Source organism: Gossypium hirsutum, chromosome A05, assembly GCF_007990345.1.
Source record: "Gossypium hirsutum isolate 1008001.06 chromosome A05, Gossypium_hirsutum_v2.1, whole genome shotgun sequence".
Classification (NCBI taxonomy): Eukaryota; Viridiplantae; Streptophyta; class Magnoliopsida; order Malvales; family Malvaceae; genus Gossypium; species Gossypium hirsutum.
This window is the reverse complement of record NC_053428.1, coordinates 103,434,438-103,459,756: the sequence shown is the minus strand read 5'-3', so window position 1 is coordinate 103,459,756 and position 25,319 is coordinate 103,434,438. Positions and strand designations below refer to the sequence as shown.

Genomic DNA, 25,319 nt, shown 5'->3' with positions numbered 1-25,319 from the left:
TTGATCCTCAAATTCGAATTTGTGAGCAAAGCATCAAAGGCAAATTTTGTCCCACTTCTCAAGGCATTTATTCCTAGGTTTCTTTTTTTTTTTTTTTTTGGAGAGATGGTGAAATAAGTCATATGGCATTGAGAATAAAATCAAATTAATTTTAAGATATGAGATATGTTAATCAATGATAAATTTGATGATACATAATATTATTTTAAAATAATCATATTTATACTCAAAATAATAATAAAAATAAAATTGAATTATAAATATTTTATTATTTATAAATTATGTAAATAATACTAAAAAATAGTTTGTGCATGTAATATAAAATTATAAATTAAAAATTAAAAAGCACTTAACATATCATATCAACAACTATTCTTGTTGAGTAATATTTTCTCGTATATCAGTAATAGGTGTGTTCGGGTATTTATTCATGATGTTACAGATGCTATTATAGCTCATGATAAGGCCCTACTATTTTGTCTTAGGTTTGCTGTTTCTAATACTAACATTCTCTGTCCCTAGTACTAACATTCTCTGCGAACTCCAAGTTTGTTGGGCACGTGTCTACTAAACACGCAGTCCTTTCTATTCTTGGGACTGTCATTTTGGGCGAGTTCCATACCTACTGAACATGTGTCAGGGTGGCCTGCGGAGCACGCAGCCCCTTTCTGCGAGCTCCTTGGGCCCTTGCGAGCTGAATCTATGGCCTTGTTTACAAGCTCGGTCATTGGCTTTGCCTTGCGAGCTAAGTCCGTGAGCTCGCTCTGCAAGCAGGGTCCGTGAACTTACCTTGTTGTCCTCTCGTGTCTCACTTTACACTTAATCTTCTAGTGGGACCTATCTAGGTCATAAGTTGAAAATCCAGATCCCTAATAGGACTCGGGTTGGTGATTACTGATATATAACAATTATAAATCATAGAATTTAAAAAAAAGATTAATTTGATAGTTTTAATTTTAACAATAAAGTTAATAGGTGGGGAAAATAATCTTATTTCAGAGAATAAAATTCCATCTTAATTACAATAAATTTGTAGGAAATTAACTCAGCCTTTGATTAGGAATTTGTGAAAAAAATGAAATATGAAAATATTTTTTGACAATAGAAGAGAAATAAACAAATAAACAAATGAGTTGTAATGAAATGTATAAAAACTAGTAAGTAAATATGTTTAAACAATTTAAAAAGTGAGCTGCAAATCTACATTTTTAGGATTTCTAAAAATTATCATTCATCAATAAAAATAAAAACTGGGAAAAGATAATGGTAATATATTTATTGCCTTACCTAAATGGATTACACAAAATATGATAGAATTCATCACTAAAGTTTATCTAATCTAAATTAATTTGATATTCGTAAATATTATATATTAAATATTTTAAAAAATATATTGATAAATTTTGAAATGAAGCACTGAAATAAATTGGTATCATCATGTATCAGTTCTAATGAAAAAATATAAACATTAATAGTATCTTTCTCAACTCTTCCGGAACTCCATCAACAATGGTGCAGTGAGCGTTGATTGAACTCGTCAAAAGAGTTTGCCATTCTCTGTGATGCTAAGGTTCTTGTCATCATCTTCTCCAATACTGACAAATTCTTTGGGTTTTCCAGCTCTGGTTCAAAAGCAATAGCTGAGAAGCAGTACTATTCAATGGCAACGGTGGATATCGAGAGGAAAGAGACATGTGCCGCCAAAAGCCGCGCCAAGCAAGGGGAAGGGCTCCGGCAATACTATATCCAACACATACTTCTGCCTCTTTAGTGCTTCATAGCTATTTATGGATACATTTGTGATTTTGGTTCCTATCATCTGTGTTATGGGGTTCGCCATTTATTGGCGGAATTTTCGGGAAAGCTGAGGTGAAGAACGGTGAGGAGGAAAGGATGTGGTTCAGCTTCAAATCGACTGATTTGCTGGCTTGGATGAAAGAAGCACTCGACAACCAACTAAGGTATGCAGCTTTGGAGCCTTAATACTTGTGGAATTGTTTGTGCATGTGTCTCTTAATTTTCTTGATCCTGTTGTATAAACTTATTAAGATAGGTGTGTCTTAGTATTGATATTGTTCTTGGCTGGGCTCAGTCGGTGCATGATGTCGGTGTGCTAAAGCAGTTTTCGAATCTCCCTTAACCAAAATAAAATAATAAAAAGGAAGATAAAGCAATTTTATGGTAACTTTTAGTAGACTAAATGCAAGTCCAAGTCTAATAGCTGAGCTATAGTCATTGGAGTTCTAGGTTTATGCTTGTTCTGCTTTTATTAAAGAAGCATCCTTGTTTATGGCTTGGTGGATCATATTTGTGTGGGTGGTTATTACATCAGCTAGTCTGGTTTTTTATCTTTGTTTTGCATTAGCCTTTAGAATTTGGCCCTAGGCTTGGAATTTTTGCCTAATTTTGGATAGAGATTGTTTTGCTTGAACCAGATTATTACAGATGTTTTTATACATGGGGAAAGAAAACTGTTTTTGGATGTTGTTTCATTTTGGTTTACTTCATTTACCACTTCTATGTTCTTCCCTGTTTAAGGATGTAGTAGGAACACTTTAGAAGCGTTCGAGAATAAGATGATGTGAACTATAGTTGAAGCTTTTTTGGTTTCATATCTATCGCTAGTAAGAGAGGCATGAATGGCTGCAGGATGCATATCTGGATTCCTGAGCAACTGAGCTACTACCAGGTGATATATTTGTTATCATTGCTCCATATAAATAACTGTCGTTATGAACCAAGCAATATAATTTCCCAGCACACTTTTCATCAATGTTTTCCCTCGATACTATCATGTGGAGTATAAGGACGGTGTATTTGCTTTATGATATCTTGACCTGCATTTTGCTCTCTTAAGGTACATATTGTTTTCCCATGTCATGCTACAAAACTGTCATCCTATCATTTAGCTGCCGTGTGAAAACATGCTATAATTGACATAAGTTTTTCTTTTACTATCATCTAAGCATTACGATTTTGGATGAACAGTTTTAGATTATATAGGAATGCTGAAGTGTCTTTTCCTCACTATCTGTCCTCGACTTTTGGAGTACCTTTACATGTTCATATTTATAGTTTTGAACTCAAAAGCTATACAATTGTTTGCATTGATTTCTTACTTCTGATTGACAGACTACTTTTATCATTATCGAGGTGTATCTTGCGTGTCTTGTATATATGTAGGAAATGGAATTTGTTGCCATGACCTGTGAGGAGAAACAGAGATCGTTACCTTATTCTCTGCCTCCTGTAAAAGGTGAGCTATTGCTACCTTAGCTTAGTGTTCATCTTTCCGGTCTAAGCTCAACGATGAGCTCTTTAGAAGTTCATTCTGTTCTGATCTTGAAAGCTGATGATTAGGTAGTTTGATGTATGATAGATGAGCTTCAAAGGGCAGTCATGATGTTGCTTGGACACTGAAGTAATGTGTATAATTGCAGCTTTTTGGCATATCCTTTTAAGTCGATAACAGCTAGCTGCTGCTATGTTTGGAATAAGCTACTTTAAACTTCCACGAGCTTATGATTAAGGAGTTACGTAAGATGTCCAATGCATCAAAAGCAAGCTGAAACCAAAAAGAGCTTTGAGAAACCTTCTCTTCAATAGCGATACCTCAACTATTTCATTTCAAGCTCTCATTATAGAAGAAGTCTATGGTTTTAGTTAGGCCATCGAAAGAGTGAGGTCGCAGGCTTTCAGAAATGGCTAATGATAGGATGAAGATCCAATATGGAAATTTGATAGGACAGAAGGTTGGGATTCAGATGGCTCTGTTAAGAAGCCGCGGTCGAAATTTTCTGGCCAACATAGCCATAAAAAAACTTTGAAAATTGCAATGAATGGAACAATCACCCCAACTTCGGTGATTTTTATTCTGTAGATCATTGATGCTTAAGCCAGATTGTTCTTATCCCATCAATTGCCTGCAGCATATCATAACTATGTAGAGAATAAACGATCATGACCTTTGCAACATTCGATATTTTAACAATTCACTTGATTTAATATCGCGACTATCATTTTTACTGTTCACTTTATTTAAGATTTAATATCGCGACTATCATTTTTACTGTTCACTTTATTTAAGATTGCAACCTTCGATTTTCTAAGAGTTGATTTAATATCGCGACTGTCATTTTTAAAGCTCGCTAATTTCTTCTATAAAGTGAAGGGCAAATTTTTACTTACGAGAAGTACAGTTCACGATATTCTACAATACAATTTTTAATTCCTGAATTACACTATTGAATAACAAAATTTGCTCAATAAAGTTTCAAATTAAAACTTAACAGTGAGCTCTCAATTACACATTCCTAGCGTGTAAATTTGTCTTAGAAGAGTCAATATATAACTCTTCTTAAACAAAGTAGGAGACAAATTGTTATACAATTGTAATAAAATAAAATATATTATAATTTGACCCGAGGTCTGACCTGAAATTCAATTTAAAATTCGACCTGATGACCCCTATATATATTTTTTAAAGACTCCTTTTGAAGAGGAGGGCACTCCAAATACTCCATTTTTATTATATTTTTCTTCTCTACTCCACTGAAACTCCCTCCCTTTCCTTCACTACTTTCATTGATATTGTTATCAAAAAGCTAAAATTTTCACAGCTACAATAGAAGAATTCACCAATAATGCTGTAAAAAAAATTAGAAACCAAAAACTTGTAATAATATGTGTATCTGATGCACTATAGCTACTGCTTCTAGTGTTCGTCCTCGAGCAAGGAAGCCAAACCACCTTGGGTTCCTTCAAACTTAAAAGAGAAACAGCCAGATAAGAAAAAAATACCTCAAACCGGTCCAAGGTTAAAATCTCCTAAAAAATAGAGATGGCAAGAATCTAACAGAATTTTAGATTTGATTGATAGGCTCAGGCTTCACCCGAAAAATGAGCTTAAATTTTTGTATAAGTCTGAATTCAATTTAGCTTATATTAAATTAAAAAAATTATTTTATTAAATAAAACAAAATTTAAAAATATGATATATTAAATATACTAAAAATATTAAAATAAGTATTTTTCAACAAATTAAAAAATATAATTTTTATACTAAGATAGTTGCAACTAAATTAATAACAAAATTAATAATAAAACAAAAGTTCTATAATAGTAAAATACTATGAAATTAGCTATACAATTCAGGCCAAGTTAGGGACCAAAAAAAACTATCAGAGGTCCGGCTCATTTAAAAAATAAGTCTATTTTTTATTTAAGTCTAATTTTCAAGCTTATATTTTTATTTATACATTCTCCCTTTTCAAGTATACTTTCGAGTTAAGCATTAAATAAATTTACTCAAAAATTAGTAAGAAAACCCAAATCAACAAATCAAAAGGTATGAAAATTGTAACTAAAGAGATTTTGGAAAAAAAAAACTAAATTTGTTGTGAAAACAATATTAAAAACCCTTAAACTTGAAAGGGAAAAACGATAAGGCATAGACTGAATTGAATGGGTAAGGATGAAGTTTGAGAAAAGAAGAAAAAATTTTCGAATAATAAGGGTAATATATAATCTAATAATATAAAAATATTTTAAATATAATAAAAGTTGAAAAGTTTATTAATTTTATGAGTCGATTGAATCATGTAGTATGGTATTTGATTTGCTTGAGATAAAGATTGACTTGATAATTAACGAATTCAATGAATAATTTTTTAGAAAAATTTAAGTAGCTTGCAAGTATAAATTGTCTCATTTATACCCTAAATGTTGATGTGAATACATATATATTGATTCTAACAGTTAAAAAAATCTTGAATTTAATCAAATCTTGACGCTCTTTACTTGATTTTATATGGTAAGGGGTTTGGAATTTATTTTCATTAAATTTTAAAGTAAACTTGACATTAATGAAAGTTAAGATCGTTAAAAAACACATTTCGATAAATAATTATGGTGTTGTTTCATATTTTTGGGAAAAATAATTAATTAAATAAAAAAGTCATTAATTTGCATGATTCCAGTATACATAATAATATTTTATTAAATTTAACATTTATTTCCCATATTATCATTAAAAAAATATTGATATATTTTTTAAATCTAATGTACCCACTTATTGTTTTTTTTTTCATATTTATATTTTTATATATTATTATGCTTCTTTTATTATTGTTTTTATTTCATTAAATTTCAATAACTTAAATTTTCTTTTAAAATTATTTGTTCAAACAACATAAATAGAAACACTAGTATTTAAAAAAAAACCCTTAATTTTAAATTTCTTATTGTTATGTCCAAAAGTGATTTGAAAGAGGAATTTCATTTCTATTAAGTTTTTCAAAGTTCCAAAAATGAATTTACTTCTTTGTGTAAAAATAAAACAAAATTTTAAAAATTATATGAAATGTCAAAAGAAAAAACAACTAAATTTGTGTTTTCTTTTCAAAATTTCTCAAAATCTTTTTTGATTTAATTCATTTGCTCTCACTATAAAATAAAAAATTTAAATCACAAAACTTGTGCGAAACTAAGTTACCAATTTGCTTGTGTTCATTCTAGTATTTTTTGCTTTGTTTTTGTATAGTTGTGTCAATACTTATACCAAAGCTTTTGGTCGTATCTCATATCACAATCTAGCTAGACATTTTCTCAATTGGTAACAAAGTCTCCCACCTAATATAACTACTAAGATCTTGTGTCTAGTAATCGACAATAGAGTTTATGAAAAAATGCGAAACAACTATACATTCACCACTATTAAATGGATTTAATTATGTTCATTAAAAAGCTCAAAAGAGAACTTTAATAAAATCAATTGATGAAAAAGCATGGAAAGTCGTTTTGAATGGATGGAATCATCCCCAAACTACTGAAAAAATTCTAAAACCTGAAGCAAGTTGAACAACTAAAAAAGATAAAGTTGCAATGCAAACTACAACTCTAAAGTTTTGCATGCTATCTTTAATGGTGTATATTCACAAGAGTTTAGAAGAATTTCTAGATGTGTCTCAACACAAGAAGTCTAGAACATTTTGGAAACTATTCGCAAAGGAACCTCTAGAGTTAAGACTTCAAATGCTACCAAGTTTAAAATTGTAAGAATATGTGAAAATGAATCCATTTTTTGAGTTTTCTGCTAGACTTGTAACGTAACTAATGAAGCTTCTACTTTTGGTGAGGAATATTCTAAGGAAAACTGAGTTCAAAAAATACTACGTTTGTTACCTGAGAAGTTTGTAGTCAAGGTGACAACCATTGAAGAGGCTAAGGACACCAACACTATGTGTGTTGATAAGGTTCATTACAAACTTTTTAAAAGAATCTAAAGGAAGTTCAAAAAGCCAAAATCAAGCCAAATAATAATATAGCCTTTAATGTGAAAGTCGATATCAACACATCTGATGACTCCATGGTCTGTATTGATGGGTTGTAAGAACAATTGTCTCTTCTTACAAGGAACTTTAAAAAAGTTATTTAGAAGAATAATGATAAAAACAAAGGAGTTATGGCAGAGTAGAGATGTAAATGCATGGGCATACACAAGTCAGGACAGTCCAGTGGGCTTGTCTTCAAGTTTTCATATTAAAGCTTTACGTGGGACTCCGCCATATGAAAATTTGGAGGTAACTCATGTGTACGAATGCACATATATGAATTTACATTTACGAATATACATGTAAGAATCCGTAAGACTATTCGCCAAGTGAATCCAAAATGTATCCATCCATACAGTGGGTTATCTGTCAAGGTTATTTGCAACAAGTTTGTACGTAGAGACTATAAGCGCTATAATCATAAGTGGGAGAAACACTCATGCATCGTGTACTATGTAGTTATAAAATAAAGTCCAAGTTTTAATTGCGATAATTGTTTTATATGTTATATTTTCATGAACGCCATATGTATGCGCAAGTTTTATCTGAGTATAAACCGTGGCAGACTCTTAAAGCTAGCCATAAAAAAATAACTTATTTTGAACTCATTAAGTTCCTTACGAACTTACCATGATTCTCTTCTTTAGTTTCAGGAAATCAACATCGTTGTGCGATGTTGAGAGAGACTAGCCAGAGTCTTCAAGCCTAGTATGAGCCTAAAACCTTTTGTTGCAACATGTATAGATGACAGGGCACCTTTTGGGTTTAAATTCTTATATTGTACTTGAGAATAACTCTTATAATCTTAGTTAAACTAGTGTTTTGAATGTATAAGGTTAAATCGTCCAATTATATGTAAAGTCTTTGTTTTATTAAAAGGTTGTGTAAGTTCATTTGATACTCTAATTTTAAATTTTGGATTTAAAATTTGCAAGTAATTGTTCCATTAATTGTATAACTCCTTATAGCTTTGGTTTGGCAACGGGACCAGGCAATGGGTGTTACATGAAACTTGTTAAAGAAAAAGATGTTGTGATTGGTAATTTTGAAAAGACAAATGTAAAGCTTGATGAGGCTTTCAAAGAGATTGTGTCATTATTATTGATTATGAAGTCAACTTGAAACACAAAGACAAAATTGAATGTTGTTTAGAAGGATTTTTTTAGAAGCTTAAACCATCATAAAGAAAATGAGTTATAAGAATGAGAAACTTGATGAGATCTTGGTTATTGTAAGATGGGAAATAGAGATAGAGGTTTAGGATATATTGATAATGGTGAGAAAATATCTTCCGCAACTATTTTTCATTAAGGTTAAAGAAATCTTGAAAGCCTATATGTCACTGTTATGGAAAGGCTGAGCATATTAGACCACATTACTATAGGTTGAATAATGATCGAAGAGGGAGAAATACCATGGATGTCCCATCTCATGTTGCCACATCTTAAAGAATAATATCTTGACAACAATAAGTATGGAGCAAGAAGAATGGTAAATTTGTATGTCATTATAGTGGTGTTATAGGACACACTAGACCTATATGTTATAGATTTGAAATGGAAGCAAAATTTAAATGTTGCATAAGGCAAACTCTATAAGAAAGTAGAACAAAAAAACAAAGTAGAACCACTTATAAGAAAGTATGGGTAAGAAAAGATCAATTACATATCAGTTATGAAGACCAACAAAAGATTGATGCTCGAGTGAACTATAAGGTTATAACATGTATAAATCATAATAAAAAATTTCAACATTCATGAATACTCCATCAAGGATACTTGGAAAACTCTATGTTGTTCCATAAGTTACAACTCTTATCGATGATGATGTAGCACCTTGTTTTTTAAGAAATTCATTAATTATATAAGGATTCAACAATTTTATAAGAAATTCAGCAATTTTGTAAAAAAAATTAGTATTTTACAAAAGGGTTAAATATAAGATTAGTATTTGAACTTGTCCACTTCTCCCAGATTGGTACTTATGACTTTTTTTTTTCCTAGATTGGTACCCGAACTTTCTTTCCGTCCACTATATTGGTACTTGACACTAACACCGTTAATTTTTTGATAACATGGTAGCGCTGGCCAATTGTCGCTGCCATGTGGCGTCCTATTATACCTCATTTTTCTTTTTCTTTTATTTTTCATTCTCTCATTTTCTTTTCTTTTTTTTTCTAGGTCTTCTTCTACATCTTTCTTCTGTCAACCCCCACCCTTAAATTTTCTTTTCCCAAATCCCTGGTTTACTCCATGAAATCGAGCTTAAAAAAATGTTCGAGTTTCTTTAACATTCAAATTCTAATCTTAAATCCAGAATCCACCAACAAACATGTTAAGCAAGATGCCATAAAGGAGAAGTGATAAACCAAATATATCTAAGAGCAGTGGACAAGTTTAAGTACTAATCTTATATTTAACCTTTTACAAAATTATAAATGAGGTAAACGTTACAATGTTGAGAGAAATTTAATAACTTTGTAGGAGGTTCAATGGATGGGTTGATATGGAAGTTTCGATGGACGAGCTGATTCAAGGATTTTAACAGGGTTTCAATTTCTAAAAGTAATTTCTTTATATAATTCTTAAACTACTTACAACATTTATTTTAGGTTTGGTAGGAGTATTATTTTTTAAGTATGTTTTAATATACGAGTTTGCAATAAACTAATGCAATTGGTAACATTTAACTACTCTCATGACTTATTTTTAACAAAGAGAGAAAAATTCTACTTTAAAGAGATTTTATTTTTTATAAGAGTTTTTACTAATATTTTTAATTTCAAATTTAATTTTATACGAATTATTCTTTATTTTATATCTAACTGTTATAATAATATGCAATAAAGTTTTTTTTAATATTATTACACTAACAACCAAATGAGAGACCACCTCCTTAAAATATTAAGGTTATGACTTTTGAAGTAATAAATTTAAGCAAATAAAAGAAGGAGATTAAATTGGAAGAAATTGATAAGTAAAGGGACTATGTTTGGAATTTGAGCAGAAATAAATAAAGAAAAGGTAAAAAGGAGGGGGTGATTCACGCGGAGGAAGATGAGAGCCAACCCCATTGCCAGCTGGCTGTCGGGGAGGGGTCACCAGATTCCCAGCACGTGACTCACCACCTCCCCCACCCTCTCTCCTCCTACCCTAAAAACTCAGAAGTAAAAAAGCCATTGGTTTCTTCAATAGATCAAACAAAAGCAAAGAAGAAGAAATAATTAATAAACGACTACACATCGCTTATTTAATATTAAAATCCAAAAAATCCCATCCATCGCTCTTTCATTTCTCTCTCTTTCATTTCCTCGTTCCCTTCTCCTTTAGGTTTGCATTCTTATTCTCAACCTCTATTATTTTATACATATAATAAATAAATTATCAGTATCTTTCTGGCTGGTGCTGAGTTTGTGTAGAAGAATGCGTGATTCGAAAAAGATGGGGCTAATTCACAAACGGATGGGTTGAGATTCAAATGCCGTCGGTGTCCGATTCAAATGCAGGGATCTGCTGGTGGTAACTTCGTCATTTCAATTTCTTCCTTCCTTTCATTTCACATCCTTTCAGTTTCTGTTTTTATTTTCTTAGTTTTACAGATTTAGACACGAGCTATTTGCGATTAAATAATCTATTTTTCCCGTGTTTGGGCTGGAGCTGGATTAGATTTTGTTGTTGATTAGGGAAAGACCCACCGTTTGGTATTATCGATTATCGGTGATAAAAGAGAGTCGGATTCAAGTGTAATTTTTTTTTTTGAAAATGCGATGCTTATTTTGATTCGTTTCAAGTATATGTCTAATTGGGTTTTTCTGTTAGTAGATCTTCTAATTTGATTTATAATTTTTCTTCGTTAATCAGCTTTATTTGCATGTTTGTCTATCAGATTATTAATCATTTGAGAACTCCAATTGCTTTCCCAAGTTGGAATGAATATTTTTTTTTAGTGGGTAGGAATTAGATAGAAACGAGTTAATTTCACTAATTTATTAAGTGGGGATCGACTATTTTATTCTGAATATTTGTTGGTTGGTGATCTTTATATTGGTATAAAATGATTTATTGGATAGGCTGGCTGATATGCTTGTGAAATAATAATTTTTTGGATTTTAATAAGACCAAGGGCTTTTTAAGGGAAGTTTGAAGACATTATCATTGTACTCTGCTTTGTCTTGGCTTCATTTGCTTGTAGGTGTTTCCCCTTTAATAATAGGTGCTACATCTTGCATGTTTATTGAATTCAGAAGCAAAAAATTTTGCCCATTTCGTCTAATGATCTTTTCTCTTCAGGTCTGATGGCCTCCAGCTTGAGCAAGTCAGTAGAAAAGAAGCTTGTCATCATATGATTTGTTTCCTGCGAACTATTCCTAGATTTAAAATATCTTTTATGGGTTGAGAAGTAGGGGCGAATATGGTTTTGCATTTTAAATACTTAAGGACATGGAAGAGACACGAGATGATGCTGGTCCCGAAGAGCAAGGGCATTCTAATGCAACATGGTGGTCTTCAGATTTTATTGAAAAATTTGGTTCTGTTTCTTTAGGTTCTCATGAACAGAGTTCAAGTAATAGGGAATCGCCTAGAACTTTTGAGCAAGATGGATTGTCATCTCAGACAGCATCACAGATTTTGTGGAGCTCTGGAGTGCTTTCTGAACCAATTCCAAACGGCTTCTATTCTGTCATTCCGGTGAGGATATGTTACTTTGTGATTAATTGTACTGTACTAGCTGCTCAACTCTTCTTGTTCTTTGATTGAAATTGAGTTTCATATGATAATGGCTTCTTGCTTTCTTCCCCATGTTTATTTCTTCTTATTTATACTGATGGTTGATAGTTTTTTTTTTTTTTGTTGATATTTTCATATGATAATGGCCTCTTGCTTTCTTCCCCCTCATTATTTGCTTCTTATCTATTTTGATTTTTAATAGTTGTTTCTTTTGTAGATATTTTCACTTTAATCTATTTGTTAGTTTGAAAGCGCTTTCTATTGCTCTCCACCCTCCTTGTTCAAAGATAGATGTTCATCTTCATTTTGTGTCTTATTTAGGATATTATGATGACATTTGATGGGCTTATTAAGGATATCTATTGTTGGATTCAACAAATTTCCTCAAGCATATCATGATGAGTCAATGATATAATTTGAAATGAATGGATTTTTTTGATTGATAGATTCATTAAGGTATTACCTCTTATTTGTGGGAATGCTTAGTGATTATCACTATAGATACATTTACTCAGGTATTAACCACTTGTTTGTCTAGTTGCCACAAGTTGATTTAGTGATGTTGTTTGCTGATGTTTTGGAATAGGAATATGCTGTGTTAAAATGACAGAGCAATGATATAAAGATTTTGGGTTAGGTGAGATGTAAAAGAGAGGTTGACTCAAGTAAGGCTTTTGACTTTTAACTGAGGTGGTTAAAATTCATTTGTTAACGAAGAAGGCTTTTGCTGCAAGTTTCCCCACTCTGGTTTTTATGTTGTGAGGATCAATTGAGGTAAGGGGGGGCTGATGTGACATTTGCTTCAAAGTTTATGAAGAGCCATCCATATCTGATATCTAAAGAATTTCAGATAATGAAGAAAAGTATAACAGCTTATTCAAAATTATTATGGTACCTTTGATCTCAATTGTTTTCATCTATAAGGATTTAAACTTTGTTTATGAGGATTTAAACTTTATTTATGAGGAACAGGATCGATGTGATTGGATTACCATTTTTTCTCGAGTAAAATAAGATGGTTTTGTGTTTTCTGATTCATTATTGATACTGGGCCACTTCCGAAGTGTTTCAAAGAAGGAGTTTTGTGATGTAAGTCAGCTTGTGGCCTAGATCAACTGAGTCTCCATCACTCTAATGAAAAAAATCAAACATGAATCATACACCTTGAGATACACAGAAGGAAATAGGGGGGGCTGATGTGACATTTGCTTCAAAGTTTATGAAGAGCCATCTATATCTGATAATTAATCTCTAAAGAATTTCAGATAATGAAGAAAAGTATAACAGCTTTTTCAAAATTATTATGGTACCTTGATCTCAAGTGTTTTCATCTATAAGGATTTAAACTTTATTTATGAGGAACAGGATGGATGTGGTTGGATTACCATTTTTTCTCGAGTAAAATAAGATGGTTTTGTGTTTTCTGGTTCATTATTGTTACTGGGCCACTTCCGAAGTGTTTCAAAGAAGGATTCTTGTGATGTAGGTCAGCTTTTGGCCTAGATCAACTGAATCTCGATCACTCTAGTGAAAAAAATCAAACATGAATCATACACCTTGAGATACACAGAAGGTAAAGATAATTTTTCAGGTCCTTGTATGTCCAACATTGGATAGACTAGAATATGGAGGGCTGTAAGCATTTTCAGAGCACATGTTAATATCAAAATCTTGTTAGTGTGTGATGATAATAGATTTCATTTTTCTTAAGAATGAAAGAGCGCATTTACATCATCAAATAATGAATCAGAGCACTTCAATGCTTCTATGCCGAGAAATGTGATGGAATTTTGAAGAAAGGAAATTATTTCTTTTTGTGGATTTGATGGTTATTTACTTGTAACTGTACTCTGCCGAGGAAAAAGTAATGGCATAAAGATAGAAATTAATTGCAATTGGTTTATTGGATAAAAACTTGTTATTGAAGGAAAAAAGGGTAGCTACCTCCCTGTCCTTTATTGTTCTGTTAGCAGATATTTTCTTTACACTATTCAGGAAATGCTTTTTATCCTGGCAAAGAAATCCGGCAAGGAATCTCCACGAAGGATTCTGTAAATTCCTTGAAATGTAAAATCAGAATATATTTTATGCCTGTTTAATGCTGTTACTTGGATGATATATGGTTCATATATGTGCTGGTGTACTGACAATAACAAATGCACGATTTCTGCACTTAGATTTTCATTTGGTCTTGTTTCATATGATTGTTCTTTAAAGTAGTATTACTACTCGCAGGATAAAAGACTTAAGGAGCATTTTGACACTATTCCTACATTGGAAGAGCTTCAGGCATTGGGTGGAGAAGGTTATAGAGCTGATATTATTCTTGTGGATACTGAGAAAGATAAAAAGCTATCTATGCTGAAGCAGTTGATTGTGGCACTGGTTAAAGGATTAAATTCCAATCCAGCTGCAATGATTAAAAAGATTGCCGGACTGGTGAGAATAGTTTTTATTATTTCATTTCTTCTTTAGCCGATCTTCCTCTGGCCCACGACACCTAGTGTTCTCATTGACTGTATTTCAGATTGTTTTGTTGCCTTGTCAATAGCAATATATGGCTAGATGCATCTATTTAATGCTGTTCTTGTTATCAGATAAATTTTCTTTTCTTTGCTTTTGAAAATAAAGTTTCTTTATGGAAGCACACTATGTCAGTCATTCATGAATGACCTTTATCTTGTGAGCTTTTAAGGTGCATGCTATTTGACATATTATGTACAAAAGTTTCCTACTGTACCACTTTTAACATATTTCAGCTTCTTCTAGTGATATTGGTAACAAAAAGAAGTGTTATATCCCTTTCACTGCAGGCAATTTTCTACTGATATTTGCTAAATGTTAAGTAGTCTGAAATAAATATGGCCTGTAACATACATGAAAAGATTTTGTAAGGGAATTTTGTAGGCTAGAAGGTACATAACAAAATGCCTGTTTCTGTTTGTGCTTGCCCATGGAATAAAATTTCTAAATTTGAAATTTCAGTAATTCCAGATGTTGATAAAGTACCTTCGTAGGTCTTTATATAGTTTAATTTCAGTTCTCTGCATTAACATGAGAAATAAATAGGATAAAACCTATGGTCAATGCTGGCTAGTTTTGCCCTTGAACAATGGGACAAGGCAATAATGTCATGATCTTTGTTAATCTGTCTTTTGTACTCAGATTCCCTATGTTACTCCTACTTGGAGGTGAATGTTGGATATGGGTATGCATCCGATACAAAAATGCTTTTTTTTTTCTAAGTTTCTCCACATAGTTGGAGAATCATACCCATACCCATGTCCAGATATGTGTCAGATATGGATGTTGGATGTGTATATATGTTGGGAAAAATGAAGAGTTAGGGCAACATAGCGCATTCCTATTGGAGGTCCTTTGTAAGCATTTATTTCATCTTTTCAGTTCTAATTTGGTTGTTTATAATGATTCCTGCTATTTACCTAGGTTTCTGATTTTTATAAACGTACCACTGTGGAGAGTCCAGCAAAAGCTGTACTAGATGAAACCTCCCACATGCTTGAAAATCAAGGTGTCCAGTTGCTGGGGCAAATAAAACATGGTTTGTGTCGCCCACGAGCCATTTTGTTTAAAGTTTTAGCAGATACTGTAGGGCTTGAAAGTAAGCTCATGATGGTAAGCTCTTCTCTTTCCTCCCTCTCAATTGTCTGGTTAGATTAAATGATTTATTTCCTCTTCCATATATACATATCTCAGTTTCAAGTTTCAGACTGTGTGAAATTAGGTTGATAATATAGAAGATTTTCCAAGGCATTCTTTATTGTTGGTTGTCAGATCTTTGACTGAAAGGCTGTGCCAATTTCTTGTGTCATTCTTTCAGGGTTTGCCAAATGATGGGGTTATTGAGTGCGCAGATTCTTATAAACACATGTCTGTGATAGTTGTGTTAAATTCTGTGGAGCTATTAGTTGATCTTATGCGGTTTCCGGGTCAGTTGATACCTAGATCAACAAAGGCTATTTTTATGACCCATATTTCAGCAGCAGGGGAGAGTGATTCTGCTGAAAATGATTCCTGTGATTCACCATTGGAGCCAAATAGTCCTCTCTATGGACTTTCTGAGAAAGTTGAGCCTGACAGGTCAGCAGATGACATTTGACACATTCCAATATTGCACATACTATCCTTTTGAGCGTGTTTGACATAATGTACTAGGTCAGAAGTGTTTGTGAGATGTTTAGAAAGATAATATATTTTGATAAGTAAAATATTATAATTCTAGTTTGGGTTGCTGCAGTGCTGAAAAATTGAGAACCTTCAGTTCCATTCAAAATTAGATCAGGTCTTGTGACATCTCACAATCTATGAAGCACAGACACTTCTGTCAAGTGAGCATCCAAGTATCGGACACAGCATGATAGAATACATATCAGATGCGAGGACACATCAAAAATAAAACTAAAATAAATGGCAGAAACATGTCAGGATATGATTGGACTTGTTTGGACTTGGCTTGACATGCCTAGAAATGTGATGAAAATCTTTTTCTTTTTTCAATTTTCCCAAATTTGGAACTACAATGAGCAATTTTTTCTGAAGGAATTTAATTTAAAATTTTTGAAAAGCTATTTGCATATTAATGTTTTATTGAAAAATATCAATTTTACTATTTTATTGTATAGTATTATATAAAAAAATTTATTTCTGAGTCTTGTCATAACTGTGTCTTAAAATTTTTAGAAATTGCAATATTACTGTTTCTATGTTGTGTCATGTCATACCCGTTTTATCTGTGTGCCTGTGCTTCCAAGCTCACAAGATAAAATACCTGCTTGATTGAATATTTAATATGCCATAGCATTTCTGATAATTTCTAATTTTATATATTTACTTATTTTGCTTCCTTAGTCTGTCACATAGTGAACCGAACATTGCTACGACTTTCTGGCGTCGAAGCCGAAGAAAGGTTATTGCTGAACAGCGGACCGCCAGTTCCAGGTTCCTCTCATGCCCTTTTGTGTTTTGGATTTGATATGTGCTAAAAGTGAATGGTGTGATCTTATTATTATATGGTTTGTGTTTTATTATGACCGGATATTCTTGTTGGTCCCTGCACTTTTTATTAAATAGTTATAGATGGGATGCCATAGCAATGCAGTGATGTAGAACAGGTTGGAGAACGAGAATACAATAGTAATGTATAGGGAAAATCGGAGGTATGTGGCAACAATTCAGGTGAAATGAATGGAATTGGAGAGGAATAGAAGAATTAGAGAATAGGGAAGAAACTCAATAGGAGAATATCTCAACATTGGTCATGGTAAACCTAATTGACCCTATTACAAAGCAGAATACCAATATCACCCTAAAATCCTGATACTTGGAAAATAATTAAAACTAATAACTATATAAATAGACAAGGTAACCTAAATCTATACAAGGAGGACAATAGAACTGAACGTTACAGAATTTGAGGCTAATTCATTTCTTTTCTCCTGCATCATGTTGGCAGTAAGTTGTATTAGAGTATGTGTTAAGTAATTCTTGCTCTTTTAAATTTTTAATGGCTTTGCAGTCCAGAGCATCCATCTTTTCGAGCACGTGCAAGGTCCAAGCTAAGTGGTGATAGGAATTCACATAGAGATTTTGGTGATGATATTGCTGCATCAAGGTTCCTTTTGATTGGATTCTTTTTCATTAAATCTAATCTACTTTTTTCATTCAGAAATTGGTTCTCATGTTTCCTGAAAAACATATATTTGCCATGAGTAGTGATGATAAGGCTGCAGTATATGCTTGTGTCTTTGATTTCAAAACATGCAAATCTCCATCCTCCCTCCCCCAAACTCTTCTGTTGCTGCAAAACTTCTTTCATTTGGGTATTAGAGTTGGATGTAGAGAGGATGTGGAGCTGAGTTTGGAGTTTCCTTAAAACAGATTTCTTTCCATAACTGTATTTTTATTCATCATACCAGTATTTCAAGATAAATACTTGTGTTCTGTGTATAAGCATTTGTTCAGGTAATCTGGTAGTGTTATCTTGCTTGGCAAGCCGGTGATGTTCTGAATTCAGATGTCTGTTTTTAGTTTAATATGCTTACCTTGGCTTTAATGAAAAGAATGTTCTGGTCTAATGTTAATCTCATTTCATTCCCTTTCCTGTGTTCTGTAAATTAACTTTAGAATTAAAAGTCAAATTGTTGACAAATTTTAGTGCTATCTTTGAACTGTAGATCTAGCTATAGATCAGATGGTGCATCAACATCTGAAGCTCGTAGAATAAGGAGAAGAAGCATTAGCATGACTCCAGAGATCAGTGATGATATCGTAAGGTTGATTATATTTCTTGTTAAGAGTTACTTCTTCTTATGCTTGACTGATCTAGCTTTCTTTCTCTCACTCATTTTCCTAGCATTTCTGTTTTTCTTCTGGTTCTAGTATTAAGATAACTCATTTCTATTTCCAAGGTGCCTTCCCAGATTTTCTTTTTGGTTTAGCTCAACCATTCTGGGCCTTAATTAAAATGGATTTTTAATTTACAATTCACTAAAAAGAAGGGCCAACAGATAGAAGTTTCTTTGGAGCCTTGAATATCAATAACTTCCTTAAAGGTGCTAATATGTTGAAAATCTTTTAAATGAACTTTATCTGAAGTGCATAAATTGATGTACTCAGGATACTTGCTGTGAGTAATTAGATGTGATTTAAGGTTGTCAGGTTCTAACATGTACCCTAGAGTTTCGTTATATAGTTTGTTCAAACTGGAAATCTCTTGGACATTTTTCTTACATTCAAAAAAAGGTGGGGACAGCACAAAAAATGTGGATATACAATTCTTTTGTTAGTGGGGAGGGAGCACAAATTTCCTTAAGTCTGGTTTGCTTGTCTACAATTGTGAGAGATGGTTCAGTGATAAATCTTAAAATTTAAGCCATCCTGCCTTTGACCCTTCTTTCTTTTTTCTCCAAAATGTAGAAAAAGAAAAATAGTATGTATCCATTTGATCAAATAAAAATCTAATTGATTGCTGATTTCTTGCAGTCTTAAACCAGTGTATTGGGAACATATTTGCTCAGGCTTATGTTACAAACAAAATTAGTAGTATAATGAGGCACATGGGTCTTGCTGTTATGGCCTACGTAATTATCATGCAAGTTACACAGTTTCTTTTTATGCAAGGTGTCTACTAAGTATTAAATCTAGTGCTACCAATCTCTTCAGATTGACCCTTCGGTTTGCATAATTTTTACTTTCTACAGCTAGAATTGTTTTAAATTATGCCACTTAAACAAGTTATTCTCCAACTTTTGAGCCCTTGAATATGAACTTGAATTTATCTCTTCATGTTTTCCAGTTCGCTCTTGTCATAAACCTTCTTACCTTAGGGTTCCTTTAGCTTTAGAAATTGTTTTGTACTTTCTGTTTCCTGTTACGCTAAGTATGATCATTGGTCAACAAGATAATGTAAATAACTACATTTGGCAAATTGGAACATTGGTTTTCCAACATGGCCAAATAGTTGGAGCAAATTTATGTAAATCTCCTCTTTTGCTGAAAATTGGTAAACAAAGATTTTCATATTTGGTTATTATACCCTTATTTGATTTTTTTTCCTGGGTAAAACTGGAGATGTCAAAGGGAAACATTTTCTAAACATCTAATCTTCCTCTTTTCTTTTCTTTTTTTCTCCTTTATTCTCTTCCTTTATATAGAAGTTATTAATTTGTCAATTGCATCAAGTATTTTTATTGTTTGAACCCTATGTAATGGATAGAAGAATCTAGTTTATCTTTTTCTTTTAAAAATTTATTCATGGGTAATAGCTTTGGAATTAATCATAATTATCCTTGTCAACAACCTTTTGTTCTAGTAGCAAGAGGCTTGTGTGGCATGACAGCTTGGGTTCAAACCCTAGCATCCCTAACCCTATTATCAAATGAAACAAAAAACTAGTCTCTTATAGGCTTCATATGAAGGTGGCTTCTTGCTTTTGTTCATATTAATTTTAGATATTGAACTGCACAATTAATGTTTAAAATGACCTTGTCTAGTTGTTTACCTTAGTAGACTTTTAGTTTTCAATCCACTAATATATTTTGATAAAGCATACCAAGTGATGCCTATATTTATTTGTTTGCTCCTTGGTGTTACCTGAACGTGCATTTTGCTGCATATTTTCTGAAACTTTTGGGATATTTTTTTTGGCAGGGCATGCATTCTGTTATGTAGTTGTTTAACTTGAATTATGTCTGTATTGTTTCAGGGCTGTAAGAGCTATGAATGAAACATTGAAGCAAAATCGTCTTTTGCAAGAGCGCAAGGAAGATAGATCTTTTTCCCATTCTTCAACTGATAGGAGTCCAGATCTTCAGGAAAATGTACGTGTCTTTTACAAAAAATTTACTTTATCATGGTGGGATGTTCTGCACTTGCACAAGTCTTTTTCCCTATCCCTTCAAGAAGGCAAACATGCCTTTCACCATTTATGCCTATACAGTTACATTTTTTTTGCACCACTGTCGATCATTTCAGGAGATGTTGTTTAATGGACATAATATGAGTCTCACTTGATAATTACAGTTTGGTTTTGTTTTAAATTAATTGCATTTTTTTGGGGATTGTATCTATTGTTATATGGTATTTGTTTCTATTTTCTGATATAATCATTTCGGGTTTAGAATTTTATATATGACTGGGTGGGATTCTTTGACATTAGTGTAAAATTGAAGTAGTTTTTACACATTCTCATAACGGATTATATGATTCATGTTTTATTAACATTGATTATGCATGTCGAGTTTTGAGTAAATAAAATGTCTGTGTTCGATGTAATAGATTCCTACCATTAAGTATATATGAAAAAAAATGTAGTTTTCTCAATCAATATTATGGAGTTATCTAATTGATTTGAAATTTACATGCATGATAAATATGATTATACTGCTAAATCCAGTAGTTGATTTGTTAAAATATTAATCATATAAAAGTTATGAAGGTGTGTAAAACTAATACAGTTTCATATTAGTGTAAATGGATCTCTTTTCTCTCTCTCTGTATATATATAGACACACACACACACACACACATAAAAGATATTGACTGTATTTGCTTAGACCTCTAATCAGTTTGGGACTCCTAGTTATAGGGAAGCTTTCAGATTTGTGCAGTTACTTTTGCTGCTATAGATGTTGGAAAATTCCTTTCGACATGAATTATATTTCCTTAAAATGTGGAGAGGGACAAGAAGTGCTTTTTATCTTCTCTGTTAAGAGTCACATTTTGATGATTGTTGCTCTGATGCCTTACCTGATTTATGCTTGTTTCTTATCTGTTTCTAATGTTTGTAAAGTTATTACATCAACACAGGAAACTTTTTCCTCTTGCACTTGTTTATTTCCCTAATATCATAAATTTGTGCTACTGGTTTTAAAATAAGAAAGTTGTACTCTGTTTTGTTACCATTTGCACAGTGCGAATATTCCATAAAAGAATTGATTGCAATAGAACTAATCTATGCACAGATTATATGCAAATTGCCATAAATAGGTACATTAACTTTTGTTATTTTCTTTTTGTTGTCTTAATTCCACAAAATCTTTGTTTAGTGGCAAGGCTTTAAAACAGAAAACTGGAACATGCTTTCCTTTTGAGAGGATGTGGTTGAATACAATTAATAGGTCATTGAAGTTTTCTTCTTGTTCTCTTAGGCATCAAACTTCCATCTTGATGGCCACAATAAAATTGCTGGCGGGAGCTCTGCATTGTATAACCTTTCTAGGGACGAAATAGATTCTCAAAGAGCTATATCACTGCCATCATCTCCACATGGCTATAGGAGTCGAACTTCAGAGAGAATTGGAGTTTCAGGCTATGTAGCAAATGATGAAATGGTAGCAACATGGAATAAAATTCTTGAATCTCCAATGTTCAACAATAACCCTTTATTACCTTACACTGAATGGAATATTGATTTCTCCGAATTAACTGTCGGAACTCGTGTTGGGATAGGTAAGCACTCTTCTCAACTTTCTATGGTATAATTGCTATGAACTTACCTGCGCCTGCTTCATTTAGATTAATGCATTACATTTTCTTTCTCATATTTCGCAGAACAGTTGCCTCTTTTTTCTTTCTTTCTGTTGGGTTGTTTTTTTTTTTGGGGGGGGGGGTGGGAACTGGTATAGAACAAAATGCTAAAGCACTGGCTGTCCTAAATGCTACTTTAAATGCAGCAGCATTTGAATAAGACGATAATGCCAATTAAAGGTTTCTTTAGTCTAACTTTGAAATGAATGGTGACATTGATATGATGCTTACAGAAAATTAGATTGAGAAGATACTGATTGTCAAAATCAATTTCACGAGAATGGTCAGGAATTAAACTTATAAATATCAGGCACTTGAATCAGATGAATATTAGAGAAACCACCAGACTGATGGTTTTATCATGTTTCAAGTTATAGGCTAAATGCTGTTACCTCACTTTAGTGAAGTTTAATCTTTTTTGCCTTATATTTATATAGGGAATCTCCACTCTTCATTTTAGGTTGGATGCTTAGTATGATATTGAAGTACATGGTCTTTGTTAACCTCTCAATTGTTTAATATGTGACCTGTTTTGTTTTTTCACTAGTTAGGTTAGTTGTACAATTGGTATTGCACTTGTACTTGAATCTTATGCGGTGGTCTCCTGAGTCCTGAACCTCTTCTTTTCAGAGTTTCTGGTGCTTTTTTTATTCAAGTTGGGCCTTCTCATCTATTGTCAATTGTTTTCTCCAGTTGAATGCATAAGAGAGGCTATTTTGTACATCATTAATTTTCAAATTGGGTTTTTTTCTTTGTATATTTATGCATGTATATATTTCTAATTTTTGTATGCTTTTGGACAAAATAGAGGAAGTGTCATCTAATTTTTTCTGTTCATTTTGTTTACCCCCTTTTTTTAGGTGTCAGTTGTGAAGGTTATAAAATGAGACCATATAAACAGAAAATTTTAATCATATGCTTTAATAGCCTCTGCAAACTATATCAGAAAACCATATGAAAAGCCATTGGACACTGCTTTTATTGATTTGCCTGACAAAGCATTAATATTTTGTGCTTAATTATGGATAGAAATACCATCTTTCTAGAAAACTCTCACTGAGCAGGTTGTATTTCTATCAACATTTTGTTGTGTTTATTGTCCAGGGTTTTTTGGAGAAGTCTTTCGGGTGTATGGAATGGAACAGATGTTGCAATCAAGGTGTTTTGGAGCAAGATCTTACTGCAGAAAACATGGAAGATTTCTGCAATGAGATATCCATTCTTAGGTATCCTTTTGTCCATATGTTCCAAAGTTATTAATGTTTCCTGTTTAAATATCTTTCTGATAATGCTTGATTCAACTGTGTTTCTACATGTTTGTGATTCCAGCCGACTTCGACATCCCAATGGTACATTTCTATGGCCTTCTCTAGAATTTTAATTTTTAGGTTTGTCTGGGATTGTCTTGTAGTCCAACCGGAAATAAAACAAACAGAAAATGAAGTAAAATAAATAAATAAACACTGGCGGTGTGTCTTTAGTAAGTTATCTCATATATACAAGATTCCTATTGAACCATAAGAAACATTGGCAAGTTTGCTTTGTTTCATCATCAAGTAAATCAAGGAGTTCTGCTTTTTGCAGTTATCTTGTTTCTGGGGGCATGCACAAAGCCACCACAGTTGTCGATGATTACTGAATACATGGAGATAGGATCGTTGTACTTTTTGATCCATCTGAGTGGTCAGAAAAAACGATTGAGCTGGCGGAGGAGACTGAAAATGTTGCGTGATATCTGCAGGTTTGTTAGGCCTGTGCATCAATTACAAAGTGCATATCTTTCTTTGCCTTCATATTTGAAAGGAATATAGTGCAATTAAGAAGATTTTTTCTGAAGTTTTATATTTACACCTAGAGTCTGAACATTCTTGTACTCAAGCTTGTTGAGTTTGTAGAAAAACAATTTATTTTCAAATATATTTGGACCTGTATAATTAGGTTAATTGGTCATGTTGGGATGAATGAACTGATGGTTTGTGCATGAATAAATTTTTTTAAGTAGAACAAAAAATGTGATGCTGACTAGATTTTTCTCTTTGTTCATATAGGGGGTTGATGTGTATGCATCGGATGAAAATTGTTCATCGTGATCTGAAAAGTGCAAATTGCCTTGTGAATAAGCACTGGACTGTTAAGATATGTGATTTTGGTCTGTCCAGAATAATGACCAGCCGACCTATGAGAGACTCCGCATCTGCTGGAACGCCTGAATGGATGGCTCCTGAGCTCATTCGAAATGATCCTTTCACTGAAAAATGTGATATTTTTAGCCTTGGAGTGATAATGTGGGAACTTTGTACTTTAAATAGGCCATGGGAAGGTGTACCACCAGAAAGGGTATGATGCTGTATGCTTGTTACTTGGTCATTCTCAAAACATGAGTTTACCTTATAGATATATTTCCAATATTGGAAGATATATACATATTCATTTTGCTATACTGGTTCAGGTAGTTTATGCTGTTGCAAACGAAGGATCAAGGTTGGAGATTCCCGAAGGTCCACTAGGCAGGCTAATTTCAGGTACACAAGACAATGTTTTCATACATTTTTACTGGATTTTTTTTTACTTATTGATCTCATGGACCACATTTGGGGGGTGGTTGAATTTGTTGGGTACACAGATTGTTGGGCAGAACCGGAAGAGCGGCCGAGTTGTGGGGAAATACTATCGCGCTTGCTTGATTGCGAGTACTCTCTCTGCTGATACCATTACCATTCTGTTTGTATAGAAAACCTGGTAGAGGTGTTAACAGTGTTGTCGGCTTTTCGGGTTGTATTATACTTTTCTTTTTGTTCTTTCTATAATTTTCCCGGTCATTCTAAAAACAAGATTTTCTTTTAGAGTTTTTCATTCTCATGTGGTGTGGTACGTGACTAGCAAAAAAAAGAAAATGGAAGAGGAAAGTCAAAAACTTTGTAATTTACATCTTCTCCTGCTGGTAGAGAGGGTTGGCAGTATACAAAGATGAAATCCAGACCAGCTAATGAATCTTTGCCTTTTTTCTTATAATTAGTTTTTGTTTGTTTGGGTACATGCTATGCTTTGCGGCGACTCTTGAAAGTAATCCTACTGGGCATAATGTGGGTTCAGTTTCTGATCCTTGTATGATTTCAATGGCTGGCGGCCCTGCACTTGAGTATCCAAATGTGTTTAAATATCATGTGAGGTTTCTATTTTAAAATTTAGTTTGGGTTTTATTTGAACATGTATT

At 32.8% G+C, this 25,319-nt stretch overlaps 1 long non-coding RNA gene and 1 pseudogene across 1 annotated transcript; both read left to right on the top strand.

Moving 5' to 3' along the window:
- The first annotated feature begins 1,431 nt into the window (after nucleotides 1–1,431).
- On the top strand, nucleotides 1,432–4,018 carry LOC107959792 (uncharacterized). Its single transcript, XR_001700947.2, has 3 exons — nucleotides 1,432–1,961; nucleotides 2,650–3,256; nucleotides 3,441–4,018. It is a non-coding gene; the product is annotated as an uncharacterized lncRNA (long non-coding RNA).
- A 6,498-nt stretch (nucleotides 4,019–10,516) lies between these two features.
- LOC121229629 (serine/threonine-protein kinase EDR1-like) lies at nucleotides 10,517–25,117 on the top strand (annotated as a pseudogene).
- The last annotated feature ends 202 nt before the right edge of the window (nucleotides 25,118–25,319 follow it).